Source organism: Sturnus vulgaris, chromosome W, assembly GCF_052056855.1.
Source record: "Sturnus vulgaris isolate bStuVul1 chromosome W, bStuVul1.hap1, whole genome shotgun sequence".
In the NCBI taxonomy this organism is placed as follows: domain Eukaryota; kingdom Metazoa; phylum Chordata; class Aves; order Passeriformes; family Sturnidae; genus Sturnus; species Sturnus vulgaris.
In genome coordinates this window covers 45,928,353-45,949,223 of record NC_142282.1, presented here as the reverse complement: position 1 = coordinate 45,949,223, position 20,871 = coordinate 45,928,353, and the positions used below count along the sequence as shown (strand labels likewise).

The following is a 20,871-nucleotide window of genomic DNA, read 5'->3' as shown; positions in this document are numbered from 1 at the left end:
TTAGGGTAAAAAAGGATGGATGCAATAACTTCATTCTTGTTCATTACATAACCTTACTGCATCATCATGTAAGCCATTTACTTGGAAATAAAGCCTAAGAAATAGGTGTCAGACTGGGTATATATCTAGATTGCTATGAGCAAAACCAATTTCTTTTTAAAAGGAAAGCCATACAACATCTATCACTTCCCCCAATTAGATGGACTGGAGAGAGAAAATTTAATAAAGGGTTCATGGGTTGAGATAAGGACTAGGACGGATCACGCATCAAATACCATCATGGGCAAAACAGACTCAAATTAGAGCTATGAATTGAATTTATTACTAACAAAATCAGAGCAGGATAATCAGAAGTAAAATAAACCCTCAAAAACACCTTCCCCCCTCCCCCACCCTTCCCTCTTTCCCAGCTCTACCTCCTATCCCAGGAGCACAGGAGTGGGGGTTATGGTCAGTTCATCACCCATGGTTTCTCCTGCTGCTCATGGAGAAGAGTCATTTCCCTGTTGCACCATGGGGTCCTGCCATGGGAGATAGTTCTCTGTGAACTTCTCCAATGCGAGTCCATCTCACAAGCAATAGCTCTCTGCAGTTTCTTCCTTATCTTGGGAGTTCTGCCAAATGTCCTTGTGGCCCATAAATTCTGCATTTTGTGTCCACCATCAGTGGTACATACTTTCCAAGCTTTGTTAACCTCCCCCAAGGTCTAACATCATTGAAGTTTGTCCAGTCCTAAACCTTAACTGGGCAATTTATTGACAAGTGATTTTTTTTTAACACCTGGACATCACTTACAGCTCATTGACTGCTCTCTCTTTCATGGATTAAAGCTTCCTTTTTTCTGGTTAGGCTTGAAAGTATACAAAGATCAAACGTCAAAGCACATCCTTTCTTAAGAAAATTTCACATATTCCATATTTTGCAAAAATTTCCCCCTTTGAGGCTGTCTTGGTTTGAAAGACAGGTGTCTGCCAAGGAAGGCGGGAGCCTCCCTTAGAATGGAAAATGTAAACCCTTTCCCTCTAAATTATTATAATTTTGAAATTAGGGGCTGTCAGGCAAAAGATATAAAAATAGGAATGACAGTTCTTTACTAGTCTGTATAATAAGGCAAACAAACAACAACAATGCCATTAACAACAAACACAAGCAGAAACCCAGTAACAGCTTTCTCGGCCACAGGCACTTTCCCCTTTGGTGTAGTTACGGTCTCAGCCAGCAGGGGTGCTGACAGGCTCCCAGTGGAAAGGGCAGGTGTGATGATTCTCCCGAGGCTGCAGGGAGCACTCAGGCGCGAGCTTGAGGAGGATGCGGGTAAAGGCAGCTTGACCAAGACAGGAAGGGATGGAAAAGCGGCTTGCTTCACAAATCCCTTGAGGCAGCTGATCCCGATGCCCCAGCAGGACTCTCAGAAGCAGCAAGCTGGAACAGCAGGAATGAGCAAAAATCCTGGGATGGTGGTGGAGATGTATCAAACTCCGGAACTGTATTGGGAATCCCAGGATGTCTCGGTAGGCTGGGGATGTGGAGTTACAGTGTAGTGAGAGCTCAGAGCAGTGCTGAAGAAGTGGCGGGGGGGCGAGGCAGCAGGAGCCCGGCTGCAAGCAGAGCAGGGAGAGGCAGGCTCGAGATCCTGGGCACATGAGCAGATGGTGAAAAGTCCCTCTTTTAGTGAGGTAGGTGTTAATAAGGTCCCAGTTCAGTGGCTGCTCTCAAGAGCAGAGGCTCACCCCACAGCAGAAGAAGCAGGACTGGGCTGGACTATGGCGATGGCAGTGAATTCCCTTCCCCCAAGCAGCAGTTCCGACCCTCCTCCAAAGCCAAGAGAGAGAGCACTAGAGAGAGATAGGGGCTGCACCCCACCCCATTTTTCCCAGTCCCAAATCTCGCGGTATCTCTGCCATACAGGGGAAACTTCAGGTAAAGAGAGAGTAGGCAGCTGCACCCCTCCCCTGAGCTGACAAATTCTTATGTCTCTGTTAAGTATCCAGTCGTTATTGTCTCCTAGCAACACATATGGGGGGAAATCCCTTAAGAGGGAAAAAAAAAACCCAAACACAAAAGGAGAATTCCTAAAACCCCAAGGTAGGATTTCAAGATTCTTTCTTGGAAGCCTCATTTCCACCTTCATTCTTCTAGTTCCTTTAAAATCATGTCTATACACGTAATTATACAATGCAACATCGTATAAATGCGTACAAAGACTATAATCACCATCAGCACAGTCACTATAATTCATTTGTCCCATTGAGCTAGGTCTGGGAACCAAGATGATATCTTTTTCAGCAACTCCAGTGTTATGGTTTAGGAATGGTTTTCTCCAATTTAGTAGTCCCGCTAAAAACTAACACACACCTGGACACTCACCCTCCCCCACCAGCTGGAAGCACAAAAGGCAAAGGTCATGGGTTGACATAAGAACAATTTACTGGAAACAGCAATGAGATAAGAAAATTAACAGTAACAGCAACAATATTAATATCAAAAGGTATAACAAAAAAGCTATTTACATGGAAAGCCTATGACAAAATACCGACTGGCTCTTCCTATGGAAGGGGGCTTACAGCTGGTCTGTGAGACAGAGAGAGTTAATGGATAAGGTTTACTTCTGAAAGGAATTTTACCAAGGCCGTTGGTATGGAGACCGAGAAGAGAAGAAGGAGAAGATAAGCAAGAAGAAACCTGCACCTGGGAAAAGTATTTCTAGAAAAGTTTTGTGAAAAACAGAGGTGGAGATGGTTTTGCACCAATGAACATTATGTTGATTTATTGTAACCAATGAATAAAGTGTAAACTTTGTAGAGGGTATAAAAGACAGCTGACTGTTGTAATAAACAGATTTTAGCCTTCTGAAATGTAGTGCATCCTTTTGTATGTCATGTCCTCCCAAACAGCGACATCTTCCCCACCATACCATGCTTTCTCCTGACTGGAAAAAGAATGCCTTTCTTCTCAGAAGTGAGAGTCCCTTTTCCCCGCCCGTGACAATGACATGTTATAGATGGGTGGTGTGGTGATTGGCTCTCGCAAATGAGGAATGGATATCATGTGTGTTAAAAGAATGTTTGTTAAGGTTTAAAGTTCTTTTGATGTGTGACTGTTGTTGTAGGTTGTTTTTGGACCTGTTTTGTTCTCCCTTTAATCCTCTCTCCTCTGTATTGTTGCCATCAGACAACCCTGGTTGTCAGCGTTGTTAGAGACAACAGGTGTGTTGCACCTGTTTTGGCCTTCTGATGTTGACATATTCTTGTTACACTTTCTCATACTCTTTCTGATAAACAGTAGATGTTTTGCATTCCTCTTTGGAGGAAGTGAGCACTGATTGACATTGTGATGAACCTGTGGAGTAAGAGGTCTTATCATCACTGTCCAATCCGTGCTCATTGTTAGATTTCTATAAATAGACATGTTATGTAAATAAAAGTCTCTTTTCCTGCTCGACCAACTTGGAGTCAGGTGTGTCTGTCTCTCTCTCTTTCTGTGTGCGACACCACGACCACAAGGGTGTGTGCATGTGCCCCTTGCATGAGGCAGCCAGGAATGGGGGAAGCTTGTTGCTGAGGAGATTTGGCATGACATCACCTCACCTCCAGTCAAGTTGCAAGGTCTCCACCAATGGACTGTTGCAGACAGATAGAGATATTATAAAAGAACGGTCTTATAAAATATGGTTTAGGCCCTGCTACTCTAGCTAAGCTAGCAGTAGCTTGTAAGTTCCCATGCGAAAGCAAACTTGGGAACTGTTATAGGTGGGTGATGTTATGGTTGACCCTCACAATTAAGAGATGAATATTATGTGTATCTTAAGAGAAGTTTTTTTAGATGTATAGTTATGTTATTATAATATGTCTTCCCATAGTCCTCTTTCCCCTCCCCCTTGTATAGCCTTGGTAACTGGGGCATTTGAGGAGGACTTGCTTGTTACTAGGAGGTGCAGCATAATGACACCTGACCTCCAATCAAGATATAAGAAAGTAATATCCACCAATGAACGGCAAAGAAAGAGTTGACTGACAAAACTTTGGGAGGGACTAAGAATATAAGAGTCAGAGCATCCATTTGTAAACAAACGTGGCTGACAGTCACGGTGACTCCCAGTGCTGCCCTTTTTCTTTATTCAGTCTTTTGTCATTGTGTTGGTTTGAAAGTAAAACCAGTGCGAGACTCCAAGTCAGTAATACAATTTAATAGGAGAAAAGAGAAAAAAATAAAAGACATGCAATAATATAAAAGAAACAACCACCAACACAGTCAGAAATACAACCTGACACCCTGTCAGTCAGGGTGTTGGTAGCAGTCCGTATAAATGGTGGCTGCAGTCCTCCTGGATGACAGATGTGGTTCTGTTGAAGCAGTGCTCCTGTAGAAGGTGCAGTTTTCCTCCGAAGATCCAGCAATGATGTGGAAAAAGGTCCGACTTTCCTCTGGGATCCAGTAGAAAGGTCTGCCCTCGGGTCCCAAACCCCAGTTTTTTATCTAGGTAGGAAAGGCTTGGCTCCTGCCCCTGGTTGGGGCATCTCCCAATGGGGTGATGTAATCTTATCAGTCACACAATAGGACTTAATGGCCCATTAACGGAATATATCTTCTGGAGGAAGGATGGGTTGTGAATAGATAACGATGATCATCCCCCCCATCTTATCAGATGGCACATCAGCAGAGGATATCTCCCACAGAGATAAGGATCACCACCCCTCCCACATTTTAACAGATAGTGATAGAATACACATTTTTGCATTGTACCCCAGGACAGTCATATTTTTTGTTAAAGTTTAATAAACCTTTGAAATTCTAAAAGTGAGAGTCGTTTCTCACAGGAACGAAAAGCCAGTTAACACAACAAACTATTCTGATAAATAAAACAGTCTGCACCTGTGAAAAACAAGAGATCTGTCCTATGACAATCAGTGAAGAAGATATGTAAACATCTGAGTGAGAGTGTACACACAAAACACCTTTTAACCAATGAGTTACGTGGCAAGAAAACTAGTAGCCAATGGGAGTTAAACATGAGATCTGTGAAAACTGTATAAAAATGAGTCATGTGAATAAAGAATTGGCTTTTTCCCTGCATGAAGAAACTGAGTCCTGGCTGGTCTGTTATAACAGTGGATGGCAAAGAAGAGTTAACTGGCAGGCTTTGGGAGGGGCCAGGGATATATATAAGGAAAATGCTTGAATATGTATGACTGCTTATGAATATGTATTTGGCTGATGCAACACCAGGGGTATAAAAGGTGGAGCTACCATTTTGTGGATGAGCCTCTGGCAGTCAGCCATGTTCCCAGTGCTGTCCTTTTTGCTTTGTGAAATTTTTTTTTATTTTTCTCAATAAAATTTTTATAACTCATTCCCACTTGGTGTCTGAGTTGTTTATAACAGACATAAAGTTGTATCGAATAATATAATATCATGACCACACCCCGTCCTCCTGATCTGGGCTGGAACCGGGACATCCTGAAATCCCCAAGAGATATTTTCCTGTATTTCTTGTAAGACTCTAACTTGTTTCCAAATAAGTCACACTTTCTGAGTTTGATCTATATGTACACAGGGGAATTACGGCACCTGCCCTACCCAGTCAGGGAGCCACGAGCACCTCTGCTGACTGTGACAGTAACTACACCAAAGGGGAAAGTGCTTGACAGCCAAGAAAAGGCTGTTACTGGGTTCCTGGTTTTTTTTGGTTGTTGCTGCCATTGTTGCTTGCTTGCCTTGTTATCTACATACTAGTAAAGAACTGTTATTCCTTTTCCCATATCATTGCCTGAAAGCCCCTTAATTTCAAAGTTATAATTCGGAGGGAGGGAGGGTCATATTCTCCATTCCAAGGAGGCTTCCGCCTTCCTTGGCAGACACCTGTCTTTCAAACCAAGACACTGTTCACACATTATTTCCCAATTACTCAGTAAGTCCTCCCACATACAGTTCATGTGGGATCTTATCAAACTTAATTGCAGAGGTTCAGTTGATTCCACTTTCCATTTAGACTTCAGTGCTACTATGTCTGCTGTAATGAATCCATGGACAGATTCCATCAAGCTTGGCTGCTGTGTGGGTCGTTAACAAAACTTGAAATTATCCTTTCCACCTTTCCTTTTAAGGTTCATTATTCCAGGTTCAAAGATACACCCAATCTCCTGGTTGAAAGGGATGCACTTGGACGTTCAAGGTAATGGGTGATGCTAAATCAACAAATCAATGTAAAGATATATTTCCCAGAGATACAACATACTCCCTGAGATTCCAGATCCCTTCAATATTTTGATCTCCTGGAATCAAAGGAACACAGCTCTAACAAGGTCTAATACTGGATTCTGTGCCTGGAATGGGACAACCCTGGGGACTGAGACACTGGTGAGCAGTACTGAAGAAATGGACCTGGGGGTCCTGGGGGCACTGGAATAGTTTCCTGCCAGAGTTCAAGAAGTGTTTGGTCAATGCTCTCAGGTACATGGTGTGATTCTCATGGTTGTCTTGTACAGGGTTAGGAGCTGGACTTCGATGATCATGGTGCCTTCCAACTCAGCATATTCTATGATTCTATGATTTTGTGTTCAGCAACACAATTATCATGAGATGGGAAACAAGGACTGTTGCAGATGTGTTAAATGAAAAACAGATTCTAATGAAGAAACTTTAGGATCCTGTCCACATTTACTTTATAAATGGAACATTTATTTCAAATGTACTTCAACCTTTTGAGCAAGCTATTACTCATTCAGATTTACTATACCACTGCTGCTATACCTCAGAGGCACATATACATATAATATTGAAAGTTAGCCTAAAGAAAAAGAGGCCACACCTGGAGCCCTGTGTCCAGTTCTGGACTCCCCACACAAGAGAGACATTGACATACTGTACTGAGTTCAACAAAGGCCTATGAAAATGGGCAATATAATGCAAGTTCCCCTATCGTATTTCATAGGATAGTCTTTTCAGTAGAGACGTTTTCTCTCAAAATACACTAGAGTCTTAGATACTATTTGCAAATTTAACATTTTAAATATGTGAGCATTTTCAATCAAATTCTTTCTCATATATAGCTACTGAAACACTAACAAATACATTTTGCTCTGAATGACACTAAATCTTCTAAGAGAACATTCTGCAAGATTTACAGTGACTAACTACCATGCTACAGGGTTCTATAATGCTGTTTTCAAAATAAGGGTTATAAGCAGGTAGTAGGGTAGGAAACTGTCCTGGTTTAAAAGACAGGTGTCTTCCAAGGAAGGCAGGAACCTTCCTGGAATGGAAAAGATGAGCCCTTCCCTCCAAATTATAACTTTGAAATTATGGGGCTTTCAGGCAAAGATATGGGAAAAGGAAAAACAGTTTTTTACTAGAAAATATATATACACATAACAAGACAGACAAACAGCAACAATACAAAACAAAAAGGAAAACCCAGTAACAGCCTCTTGCCTCTCGTCAAGCAATTTCCCCTTTGGTGTAATTAACGACCACAACCAGAAAGGAGCTCTGTTGGCTCTTGTTGAGGCAGAGGGACTGCAGTACCTCCCTCACAGCTTCAGGGGGCACTCTGATGCAAGACTGGGACTTCCCTGGTGGTGATGGCAGCTCAGATGAGGGAGAAGAAGGGTCGACTCCCCCCGGCACCCACGTGAGCCGTGATCGGTCTTCGGCACCACTAACAGCAGCCAATACACGCTGGGAAGGGAGGCAGGGCTTTATCACGATGTTGCACTACCCTACAGAGAAAAGGTACGACAGGGGTGTTGCTCAGGCTCCAAGTGTTACCGTATGGACTAGAAATCCTGAATATTAGAATATAAAGTGTATAAACCTTAATAGTAGTAGTAATGCTAAGGCTTGAAGACTGCAGTTCCCAGAGTAGGCCCTGGGAAACTAACTTAGGAATGTGCTGTGCTGAGAGCATGCAGAACCGTTAGTGATAAGGTTAAAGTATAAACATAAATAAAGTACTGGTGGTGGGCAGTGGCGTAAGAGGGAGATTGAGGGGGAAAACACTATAGTCCTAAGATAAGCAACCATGTAAGATTTATGACGCAAAATGCTATCTTCAAGGTGAATGTATCTATAGAAGAATGTGTACTTCTGCACATAAACCATTTGTAAAAAGGGTATAAAAAACCCTCTAAAAAGGGAACCAGTGGGATCCTGACTTGGGACGCGAGTCCGCAGGTCCCCGGGCCCTGAATAAAGCACCGCATAAACTGACACTCTGTTAGTTTGTGTTTTACTTGGGGTTTCGGGCAGCACAAGCAGCCCTCCACTTGGTGGCTCTGGGTGGGGGGAGAAGCGGGGAAGGGACAACTTCCCCAGACACCCAGGTGGACTGTGTTTGTCTCTCAGTGCTTCTCTCTTGCAAGCGACGGGCTCACAAGCCGACCACAGGCAGAGCTCCACAACAGTGTTGAAAAAGATTAATTGCGCAGGAGAGGTCCCCGTCCCGTCCCTCCCTCCCCTTCCCCCGTGTCCCCCAGAACCATTCTACCGGTATGCCAAAACACTCAGCCACGTCGTTTGACTTTTTATTGTCCATCATTCATTCCCCCCAGGCATCAACTGCCCTTTTCTCAGTGTCCCACTTTATAGGTAACAAATAGGAAAAAATTCACAGAAAAACCAAACCCACAACAGGCACAGTACACTGTTTCTCTGTCACTGGCACATCTTAGGAGCAGAGATTTGACTGTCAGCTACTCCACTACTCAAGAAAAGGAGTCAATTGCAATGGATACTCTGTACCCTATAATGCTCACACTACCTCACTGAACAGCTCAGTCATATTGCTTAGCCCAAAGGAGCAGAGAGAAGCCTTCCTCTACTCCCACCCTAGTCCACTCACCTGGAAATCCATTAAAGAGGATATAACAGTTTTGTGGCATTCCTAGACTGCTACTTATGTTGCAGGTAGGGTCTATTGGTATTGTAGCAACTTATATTCCTTGAACCACCGACTGGATTAGTCGAATGAAGCATGGAACAAGACAAGGGATGAACAGTAGTCCTAATAATGCACATGTTAACATAAACCTTAATTTCTTCTACCAAGTTCCCCCTAACAGGTTATTTCACCAATTGTCATTAAGCATAGAGTTTCAGGTTTGTACAGGTACATGGGCTATTCTTTTTATTTCTTCTGCAATTTTAGTAATTACTTCACTATTATCATCAATTTCTAAGCAGCATTCACAATTATTAAACTTTTCACTAACTCCACTTCGATATTTCTGTTTGATTTCACTGTAACAACCGTTCTGGCCTTAATCCTTCTCTGGCCTGCATGGCCATTGTTTAGTCATCTGCATTCCTTTACATATTCAACAGTGAGTTAAGTTCAGCAGTAATTTTTTTCATTAATTCTACAAATAATTTTTTTTCCCAAGGTGAGTAAGTGCTGTTCACTGAGTTGTTGTTTTATTTTTTTCATACAAGTTAAAACTTTTCCTACGGTTTGCTTTGTTCCTTTGAACATTTTAGTTATAAATTTTTTTAATCAATTTCTCCTTGTAGTGATCTTGCGCTCCTCCCTGATTTGAATATCCCCACATACCTTCTTTTGTGAAGCAGAGGTGTGTCTCTCCTACTGGGCAACTTTGGTATGCCGATGGAGCCCACCCTCCTTTTCTCAAATTGGTGGCTACCCAGTAACTTCTTCCCATAATAGTGCAGGTTTCTAAGTTGTGCTGATTATAGCAGGCTGAATTGATGTGCGTGTGGAAGGCAAGGGTGGATACAGTGCGTCCGCCGTCCGCCGTACCTAATCATCTGGTAACACTTGGAACAAGCATCAGCACTATTTCCTTTTATCATCATTCGCAATAGGATGACTCCCATGACCATTTTTATCTCTCTGCCTCCCTCAAGGCCTACGGGGTTGCTGCCAGTAGCCGAGGTTTGTTTGATCTTCTTGGCAGCAGGGAATATGTCCTGGGGTCTCCCACTTTGTCTTTCTCTTTTGGTAGTGTTTCTTAATTTTCTTCCAGCTTTTAGCTTTAATATTCCAATACGAGGTACAGTAGCAACAGCACGGTATACGCAACCCTTCTGACACTCTTTTGCCAATACTTTTGCTCTGGGTTGTTTTTTTTTTTCCTTGTTTCATTCTTAAATAACTCTCACTAGTTATGATCATTAATTTCGATTTCTCCTTGTGCTGATAGGGTATTAAGTACCTTAATAGTTTCTTTACATTTATTTCTTCTACATTGAACACATAATGCGAATGGGGGATACCCACCATAGGAATGACACCACCACAATTCAGTACAATATGGACACCTTATTTTTTTTAATGAACGGGCTACAATCACAGCCCTTCTGGTGACTCAAAAGACTGCATTAATTCTTTTAGGGCTTGTCCAAAGAGATTGGGAGATTCTGTAAAGCCCTGAGGCAATACTGTCCAAAGCAGTTGTTGTTGCCTGCCTTTATCAGGATCTTCCCATTCGAAGGCAAAGCAATCTCTACTACTTTCCTCTAATGGGCATGCCCAGAAGGCATCTTTTAGATCTATTACGCTATACCAAGTGTAGTCAGGAGACAACTGGTTTAAGAGAGTGTAAGGGTTTGCTACTATGGGAAATTTGGTAACAGTTCGCTGATTTATACCTCTCAAATCCTGTAGCAATCTGTAATTCCCGTCTGTCTTTTTGACAGGCACAATAGGAGTATTATGTGGGGACATACATGGTTCTAAAGCCCCTTGTTGCAAAAGGTTTTCTATGAGAGGCTTAAGGCCCCGTCTCCCTTCCAGTGATATTGGATATTGATGAACTCGGATAGGTAAATCGGGATTAGTCATTTGCACTTTGATAGGTTTCATTTTTAACTTCCCTATTTCTCCAGGGGTGTACCACACCTCAGGACATATTTGCTCCTCGTCCTTTTGGGTTAAAGCAAAAATTTTAAGCTGCCCTTGGGATACTTCAATTTTCAAATCCAATGCTATTATTAAATCCCTCCCCAATAAATTATTTTCTGCCTCTGGCAGTAACAGCAGATCTTTTAATTCAATTTTGTTCCGGGTCTCAATTCGCACATTTTTAATAATAGGGACCCGAAATGGTTTACCTTTTGCTCCAACCAGGAGTGCCGTTTCTTTACTAGGTTTACAGCCTTTTGGTAGGTGTTTAATTGTGGATTTTTCGGCTCCTGTATCTACTAAAAATTCCACCTCCTCTCCCTGGGGACCGATCTCTAATTTTATCAAGGGGTCTTTAGATGGTATGGTCCCTAATACATACCGCCATTGACACCCCTATTCGTCTTCCTGGAACATTTTTTCATCCTGTATCCGTTCCTTACAATTTTTCTTTATATGACTTTTCTTGTTAAAGTAAAAGTAGGTTTGCCTTGGTGAATTATTTCCTGCTTCATTTCCTTGTTTCGGTGGGGGTTTTCGTGGTTTCCCTCCCCCTTTATGCTGCATTTCTTTCTGTGTTTCACAAGCTGCAGCTATAAAGATTTCAGCTTTTGCTTTCTGCTTCTCTTCATCCTTTCTTACATAAAATTTTTGTGCTTCTTTTAGCAATTCTTGTAACCCTCGATCTTGCCAATCATCTAACTTTTCTAATTTCTTCCTAATATCTCCCTATGATCGAGCAACACATTGGGTTTTGAGGAGTGCCTGACCCACTTGTGTATCAGGGTCTATCCCGGAGTACATTTGGAGATCTGTCCTCAGTGAGTCGGGGATTCATCCTTTTTTTGTTGTTCACTAAAGGCTTTATTAATATTTTGTCCTTTAGGAACTGATTCTCGGATACCTTTAACGAGTATCCATCTTAAGTCCATCATATTCTGGCGATGGACATCATTTTGATTATCCCAGTTAGGATTATTTAATGGCCATTTCTGGTCTCCCCTAGGTCCAATCTGATGCTCCCGGTCCCATACCCTCATTCCAGCCTGTCTGATCATTTCTCGTTCTTCCGTGGTGAATAGGATAATTAATATAGATTGTAATTCCATCCAAGTATACATACTTGGTCCGATGAATTGATCTAGTCTCTTCGATACTCCTATAGGATTTTCTAATAGTTTTCCCATTTCTTTTTTAAAGTTTCTTACTTCCCCTGTGTTCAAGGGAACGTTTACAAATCCAATTAATCCAGCCTGTTGTCCTGCTAATGGCACTTCCCTCAGGGGGTAAAGGCGACCCTTTGTGTAGTTATGTCCCTCCTCTCTGGTGATACTATCTCTCCTGGTATTTCTTTGAGTGGAACGAGTTCTTAGAGCTATGGGAGTACCAGGAGGAGAAGTGGGTGCGTGGGGAGGTCTCCTGTATTTTCTGTATTATACGGAGGTGGGAGATTATCGAGGGGTTCCCAGGTAACCTTTTTTTATCCTCATTCTCTTTTTCTTTTAAAGTATATATTAAGGATGGCTTGGACTGTTTTGCCCACAGGGCAGCATGATCACATTCCTCTCTGTTAAAGGGTTTTTTACAAGCCACGTATGTGTTTAATACCCGACAAATGCAACCCTCAAATGATCTGAACATGGGCCAGTATAGGTTATCTTTACGGATCATTTCTTTGGTCCATTCCACCATGCAATATTGAATCAATTTTTCTCTACTTTTTCCTCTGTATACTGCCCCTGTGTCTTAACATCTTAATATTACTCCCAAAGGACTGCCTGGTGGTATTTCTGGCAACCTACTTGTCTTGTCTTTATTTTCCCGGTCTCCTTGTGGACCAAATGAACTTGAACTTCTTCATGGGTCCTTGGGACTCAGAATCTTACACCCTCTTTGTCCCATTTTTACCTCAAGGGACTGTCTTAAGTTGTTTGTACTCCCCGATGTGTTCTGTCCGAACTCCTGCCTCTCCTTGGGTCAGGATGGACTGGAACCCGCCTCTACCTGGGCTGGGATGGGAAAAGCAGCTTTTCCCTTCTCCCTCCGTGACTGGTGTGTTGCAATCTGTTTTTCTTTTCCTCCCCCTTCCCCCCTCCCTGGATCCTGCCTTTGCCTGCACTAGGATGAGAAGGACCTAGCCTCTACCTGGACTAGGATGGGAAGGACCTAGCCTCTACCTGGGCTAGGACAAGAAAATCAGTCTCTCCCTTTGTGCTCACTCGCTTTGTCCGGTCACCGGCCAGGTCCCACGCGGGATGCTGGAAACGCAGATAGAAGGACTCCACTCTCACATCGCAGCAAAGGCCACATCTCATTTAGGCAAGCACACAGTCATCCCCACCAAACCAGACAGATACTCACAGTCTGATGCTCCTGTCTGTGTCTTCGTGCACGAGAATTACAGGTGATTTTGCCGCGGTCTTCCGGGGAGATTTTCCTTGCTCAGTCTATATGGTGAGGTACGTCGATGGGTCCCGAGAATCACTGACGAACCGGGGCCACAGCAGTGGGGCGCCTCCCCGAAATCGCAGTGCCTCTCAGGGCTCCAAGGACGTCCCGGGTTTCGGCACCAAATTGTTATAAATGAGAGACAAAAGTCTCGATATTCAGCAAAATTTAGATTGCTTTATTTGATATAGAAAGAGTAAGCAGCGCGCTGGGGAACGTGAGCGGTCACCGCCCACTCCACGCTCCATCGAACCTCGGTTTGCAGCCTGGTCTTATTGGTTTCTTATTGTAGTCAAAAATTTTTTTGGATTTTTGTTGTCATAAGCAGTGGTAGGTTGAATAAACATTCTTACACAAAGCCTTTGGGTGATAATCAGTTAGAGATAGCCATCTGGTCTGAGAGGAATGTTGAATTTGTCTTTGCAAATGAGCTGTGGATCTGCTTGTAGATAAGGCTAGCACTGAGAGATAAAAGAAACAATGGGATGGATTCCACTGATTGATGAATGGAAAGAGATATTTGCCTTTACAAACAAACTGTAGGGCTACTGATAAATGAAATTGGATATCGAAAGATGAAAGAAGCAACGGGGGGGGGAAAAACTATGAATTCTGTAAGAATTAAAAATTAAAAGGGAGGGTTATACATTAGAGGGGAATTTCAGGTATCAGGCGTTCCGGGAAGTCTGTACCTCTCAAGTACCTCAGCCAATGGGGAAAGAGAGAGGGAAATGTGGCCGGGAAAATAGGATAAAAAGGAGGCTGCGTCCTCCAAAAATTTGAGAGATCCCAGGGGAATGTCCCATGGCCTCTCCCTTTATTCGAATAAAGCAAAAAGGACTCCTCTGTCTCCTTTTTGGACATAAACCTCTGGTGTTAGTGGATTAATTTTCCTGACAATTCTGGGGGCTCGTCCGGGATCTTTCCACCGTCCGGGGCGGCGGGCAGCGAGTGGAGCTGAAGGCGGGCCTCACCCAGTTTCGGTGATCAGCTCCCCTTGGTGCCGGCTGGCACCGGGCGATTGATTGGGTTCCCGAGACTGTCCAGGAGACAGACGAGTGGCGGACAAGGGGGGGTCCGTGAAGAGTCCGCAGGGAAGGACCACTGAAAATCTCACCGATGAGTAAAATGGGATCTTCGGGGAGCAAACCTGGGAGGGCACCCATGGAGGGTAGCACAGGTAAAACGGGGCACCCAGAGAGGGTTGGAAAGGTGAAGCCGCGAAGGGGCCCCGGCAAAAGGGATGACGATCCCATAATACCCCGGGAGAGTCCCTTGGGGAAAATGCTGAGGTCTTGGGACAGATTGTATATTCACCCAGAAATAACTATGGAAATGATGGTAAAATATTTTTATTTTGTGTGGCTAGAGTATAAGTTGTCAAGGGGACTTATATGGCCACCTTATGGAACAGATAAAATTCATTTGTGTCGAATTTTGTGGAGGTATTTAGAGAAATTAAAAAAAAAAAAAAAAGGAGAAGAGGAAAGTGGTGAAGATTGGGATGTTTTTCAGCACCTTCCCCCGTCTTGTCCTCCAATGTTGCCAGCTGACCCAGGGCCAGCTGCAGGTCATCTGTATCCTCAACTTCCAGAGCAAAGGGATCAGGAGAATGTTATTCCTATAGCCCCACCTGAGAAGGATAATGGTGTAGGGGGAGGGGAGCAGCATGTTGTATCACCCCCCAGAACTAGAAGAGGAACTCAGTTTAAGGCATAAGAAGCCCCCCAAGAGACAGGGGTACACCAGATGCCACTCTGTCAAGTTCCTTTGGGGGGGTCAAGGGGGAGGATTTGGGTTTGTAATTGTACCACTCACTACCCAGGATATAAGAGGGTTAAAAAAAAAAAATATTTGGATGATCCGATAGGGGTAGGGGAAAAGATAAATAAATATTTGGGAAATGTGGATTATACGTGAAAGGATTGGGATTTTCTTTTGGGAATTTTGTTTGGGTCATCAGAGAAACGAATGATTTTGCAGAAAGCTCGGCAGCTGTGGGAGGATGAACATCCACAAGCAGCGGGAGGGGGCTGGACCAAATGGACCTACGGTGGATGATGCCATCCCCCAGGCAGACCCCCAGTGGGACCCAAATAACCAGGCCAGTCTGGCTCACCGTGATTACCGTGCTTATTTGATCAGGGCAATCAAGTCAGCGGCTCCCAGAACTAACAACATAGCTAAGGCTCTGTCGTTAGAACAGGAGAAACAGGAAAGCCCTCATTGGTTGGAGAAGATTAGGGATGCCTTGAGGAAGCACGGAGGGATAGATCCTGAAAGGCCAGCCTTCAAGACATTGCTTAAGGTACAATTTGTTAGTAAGGCCTGGCCTGATATAAAGAAAGGAGTACAGAAATATAAAGAGTGGCAGAATAAGCCTCTAGAGGAATTGGTTAGAAAAACACAGCAGATATATGTAAGAAGGAATAAGGAAAAGGCAAAAGCTAAAGCAAAAATAATGGCAGAGTTTTTGCAGCCCTTGAGGAATAAACCGCAAGGTCCAAGGGGTCCCCAGGGACAGAGGGGACGGGGGTCTGCCACAAAGAAGTGGCAGAGGGATTCCCTCCTCGGCAGGGGACAGCCGACCCAAACAACGGCTGGGGAAGAACCAGTGTGCTGTCTGCAGGGCAGAAGGGCATTTGAAAAACGAGAGTCTGCAGAACCAACTGGACCCTCAGGAGGAGGAAGTCCAGAAGATAATGGAAATGGATTGTTAGGGGTGTCGGGGGCTCCTATTATACCAAGGACCCACCACTCAGGAGCCCTTGATAACTTTTAAGGTGGGTCCGGATCGAGAGGAGGTGTGTTTTTTGGTAGACACGGGGGCGTCTCGGTCCACCTTAAGTTTTATACCTAAGGGGGGAAATTGTCAAAAAGATCCTTGGTTATTCAAGGAGTAAGCGGGAAGGATGAGCAAGTGCATTTTCCTGCTGAAACCAAGCCCACAGTGATGATGTAGATGATGTAGAATAACACCTTGGTCACACCCACACAGCACTAAACTGCCCTCCTCTCTGTAACAAGGATAGATGGGCATTTCACTGCTAATTAGAAAGGCTAGGACTTTTCCTCACTTGGTTTAAAAGGATTTCTACCATGCATACATTTTTCATGTATGCGTTAGGATCCCTCACTGAATCTTGGAAATCATAAATTTAACATACAGAAGTGTTGCTACTGCAGAATCATCATATCTTGATACTTTCAAATACATAGTTGCTCAGTTATATAATATTGTTTCTTGGATAACAGAATACCGTCATGAAAATGAATGGAATGTAAAAACTAAATTTTAACTCTGAGTTGTGTATTTTGAACAGTGTTATATAATTGAAGTGTCTGTATAAGTACACAAAGAGCTTAGGCAGCATTGTTTATCTGTGGTGTTTACTTAATATGACCATTTTGTAGAGTAATTGTGAAACATAGCAGAGAGATGAATTTGAAGTATTTCTACCTTAACTGAAAAAACATACCAAAAAGAACCATTTCTATTCATCCAGTGATTCTGACTCTGAAGAAGATGAACCCAGGAGGTTCCATGTAGAAATAAAACCCATCCAATCATATAATACCTCTCAATATACCATGCCTTCCTTGGATGAATTGAAAGTATCTATAGTGAACATTGCTCTTTCTCCAGCAATATCTGTAAGTAATTTTGTTCCTTGTATTTTTAATGAGAAGTGGCAAGGAATTGTTAGTGTTACATATATTTTACTGTTCAGAATTTATTCTAGATTCAAGTTCAATATTTTTTTTTCTTGTGGACTAGGTCATCTTTGATATGCTTTATTGCAATTTCATGCTAAGTAATTCCCCCTTCTTAGATTTTAACTTTACTTTGAGTCTTGGGAGTGCTTAGTCCTTGTCCTTCTGCTGTTGCCACCACAAGACATTTGAATACATATGGAGTTAGCTGAGCATGGCTTTTAACATAATTTACTAATTCATATTCAGTAAAATACAAACCTTAAAATCAGATCATATAATGTGGATACATATAACTTTTACAGTGCAGCTTTATTGTAAGTATTCTCTCAAACCACAGAATGATCCTTTATACTGTGGGATGATATTGCAAATAAATAGTCTTAAAGTATGCTAGTACAGTAGTCACATCACAATATGGATGACTGATTTTAACGAAAATATTACTCATATTAAAATACTAATAATTATTTTTGTCTTCCCTCCCCATTATAAAAGCAGAAACACAGTTCTGTAAGTAAAGAATGGCTTTTTATTCACATTTTTAGATTAAAACCAAGCAAGTGTAATATGTAAGAAAGTTATTGGGAAAACCTTAGGAATGTTTCTATGCTTACCTTTCAGGCATACTATGTGATATAAAAGCTGTTTAATTTTACTGGCCCAGCCTGTCAAAGGGTTTAGTCATGCTGTTGCCTTTGTCAGCTCTTTAGTCTTCATTCCCGCCTTTTGTGTGTGGTGGGTATGCATTAGCTGCTCTGTCCTGGCTCGTGTTTTGGTCTTCTGCAAGCTCCAAAATGGTCTCCCTGGCATTCAAAGCAAAATAACACATGGAAAGTTGAGTCAAAATAAGAACCCTGGGACTATTAATGTTTTATTTGACAGTTAGTAAAAGAATTTATTCTTTTCTGTTTCAGGCACAAACTAATCAAAATGCATCTACTAAGTGTGAATATTTAAATTTTAGTCTATTTACATTAGTTTTTTTAACATGGCATGAAAACATTTATTATTGAAGAAATAAACTTATTAACTCTGTATTTTAAGTAGAAAAAAATTATTGTCAGTTCTAGATACCTTCATGATATTTGCTTTTTAATGACTCACAATAAATTCACTGGACAAAATAAGTTATTTGGTCAAAATTTCAAAGCAGCTAGTAGAAGCCAGTCAAAGACCTCTTTTTTTTTTTGTATACTCAGCTGTTCCTTGTTCTGGGAAACAGATGAGTCTGTCTGTGACAGTGATGACAAACAAGTCCAAGAGCCAAAGTGTGTATGGGGGAATATCCATGGAAATAACTCTTGTGTAAGTTGTTAAAACCCTTCCATCTGCACATGTTTAGTATCATCCACAAAATATGGCCATGGAGATAGAGGACAGAGCATTAGTCTCTAGTGTTTTTCTCAATGTGAAACCAAACCAGCTTTCCTGAAGAATAATATTGATGTAAACAGAATAATTTAAGGAAGAAATTTCAAGTGACCAGCACTTCTTCCTGAAATGCATTGCTCTGTTTAGTCCTCTACTTTTAGAGGGTATTTCGGGAGCATCTGAATTAATATTATCAGAGAATAATGAAGCTGAAAGATTTTTATTTTAGAGTGATGATAATGCTGTGTCTTTTCCTTAGGTGAAGAGCTAACAAAATCAAAGCTTTCTGCTCCAGCTAATGAGTAAGTTCAACTTTTAAAATTATATCAAGTATAATTTTGGGGGAATTTGGTCTTATTTTGATTTAAGACTCTGAGACTCATTGGCAATATCAGTTGACTGCTATTTTAAGCCAGGCGCTTATTGCATTGTAAGAGTTAATGAGTATGTAACAATGGAGATTTCTATCCACTCATTTTCCCCTTCTAATGTGTTTGCTTCGTTCTGATCTGTCTCAAGTGATATTTATAATTATGTGACTACAAAATATTGGCTTTGCTTAAAATTTCAGGTTTTCTATAGGATGGATTTACTTTCTGACATATTTATACTGTTCCATTGTAAAATGTTTAAGATTACAAGTCCCAAATTTGGATAAGTCTATATACATTGCTCATATATGTATATACTGAAACAAATTGATTTGTAGATGTACGCCTTGTTGAAAATGAAAATAATTTACTGACATTATGAAATATATCTACATACAGACTCCCACCAATTACCAGTTTGAATAGTTTCCTTATGTGTAAATCAGTTCCTTGACCTACAATTTGTAAGTACTTTTAATTTTTGAATGCAAAACCTAACTAATACTGAATATGAATTACCAAAGTTGTAATTATATTTTTATGAGTATATACATACTTCATTAATATTCTAATTGTAACACTTACTATAGAAAGGGAAACAGTGACTTTCTGGCATGGGATCCACTCTTTAGCAATTCTCCTGAATCTTCTTCTACAAGCCTCTTTGGTATCCTCATCTTCCTCAGGTAAAATATTTGATAGTAGAAAAGGTTTTCTGCATATTCTGTGGGATGTTCTGTTCTTGCTTTTTTAGTCATTGCAAGGAGATATGCTTTGACTATTGAAATGAAAGAATTTTGCAAAGCAGCATCCTATGTTATGAATATACACAACTTGGAGTGCAGTATGCCAGGTGTTCAAGCTAGGGAGCAAGGGGGAAGAGGGAACACTAGAAACCTTAGGAAAATTCTATCTTGCTTTTGTCTTTTTTTTCTCTCATTCTCTCATTACAAAAAATAATCATCATCTATGCTGGAGGAAGAATAGAATCCTATTTTTACAAAGTTGGTAAATTAAGTGGAGGTTGTCACAGCACCTGAGATGCTGAATTGGCACTGTGAATAGGGATGGGTTTCTTCTTTCCATGAAAGCCTGTTGACCTATGCAGCACAAAGCCACTGTGGAGCTTTGCTGTGATGAACTTGTTTCCTGTAGGAAACCATGAATCTGTTAGGAGGTGTGTGGGGGAGAAAAATGGCAGAAGTGAGTTTGGAACTATGGGGGAGTTCTTGGCACCATCTGAGAGTAGGTGTATTAGGAGGAAGAAGATGGGCTGAGGAATATGGGAGGTGGAGGGGCTGAAACTGAGTGTGAATTTTGGATGCAGGTTTTTGGAGTATATTAGTGTGGGCAGGATACTGGCAGGCTTTCCTGAAACTTGGTCTTGAAGGGGGAGGGAGTTTACAGAAACAGGCAATATTGATTTTTACATTCAAAAGGCAGTAAGGGAGAGGGAGGCAAAATAGCATGTAAGCGGCTACATGTGTTGAAGAGACAGAGCAGGAGATGTTGAGAAACTAGTTAAGAAAGAAGGAGATACAAACAAAACCAGATAGTGCTATGTTAGAACCTGCTTACTAAAATTATTCAATTAAATTATTTATGTTGATTATCTCAGGGGATTTAAGGTGGAATCTACTATTTGCTAACAGTAGCGGACACTGTTTCATAGTTCTCTTTGGTCTGCCTACTGCATATCTGTTCTTCAATCCCTACTGTCTTAATGTAGAGACTTCCTCCCATGTGCATGAGAAAGGAAGTGGTCTCTGTTTCTTTTAGCTGGGTATTCCTTTTCCAAAAATACGTTCACTGTTCACAGTCATGGCTTTCTGTTTTCATCTGTACCTGCTCATACAGATTGAAGAAGAGTGAGAAAGAATACATTTATCAATAGGAGAATTATATTCAACTAGTGCTAATTCTTCTTGGCTTTAGTAATGTCCTCTTAGTAGCAACCAACATTGCTATGTAACCGTTAGGGTTTTAAGTGCAACTTATTCCTCCACTTCATTTTCCTTAAAAGTTATGTTTTATAACAAATGTAGCTTATGGAATTCGTTAGATTGTATCTTTCTCAGGTATTCAGATAAGATTATTGGCTACTCA

The 20,871-nt window shown here is 41.7% G+C and overlaps 1 pseudogene; it reads left to right on the top strand.

Annotated features, from left to right (window-relative positions):
- Window positions 1–1,259: 1,259 nt before the first annotated feature.
- The window catches only part of LOC148220240 (F-BAR domain only protein 2-like), a 69,266-nt pseudogene continuing 49,654 nt past the window's right edge, over window positions 1,260–20,871 (top strand).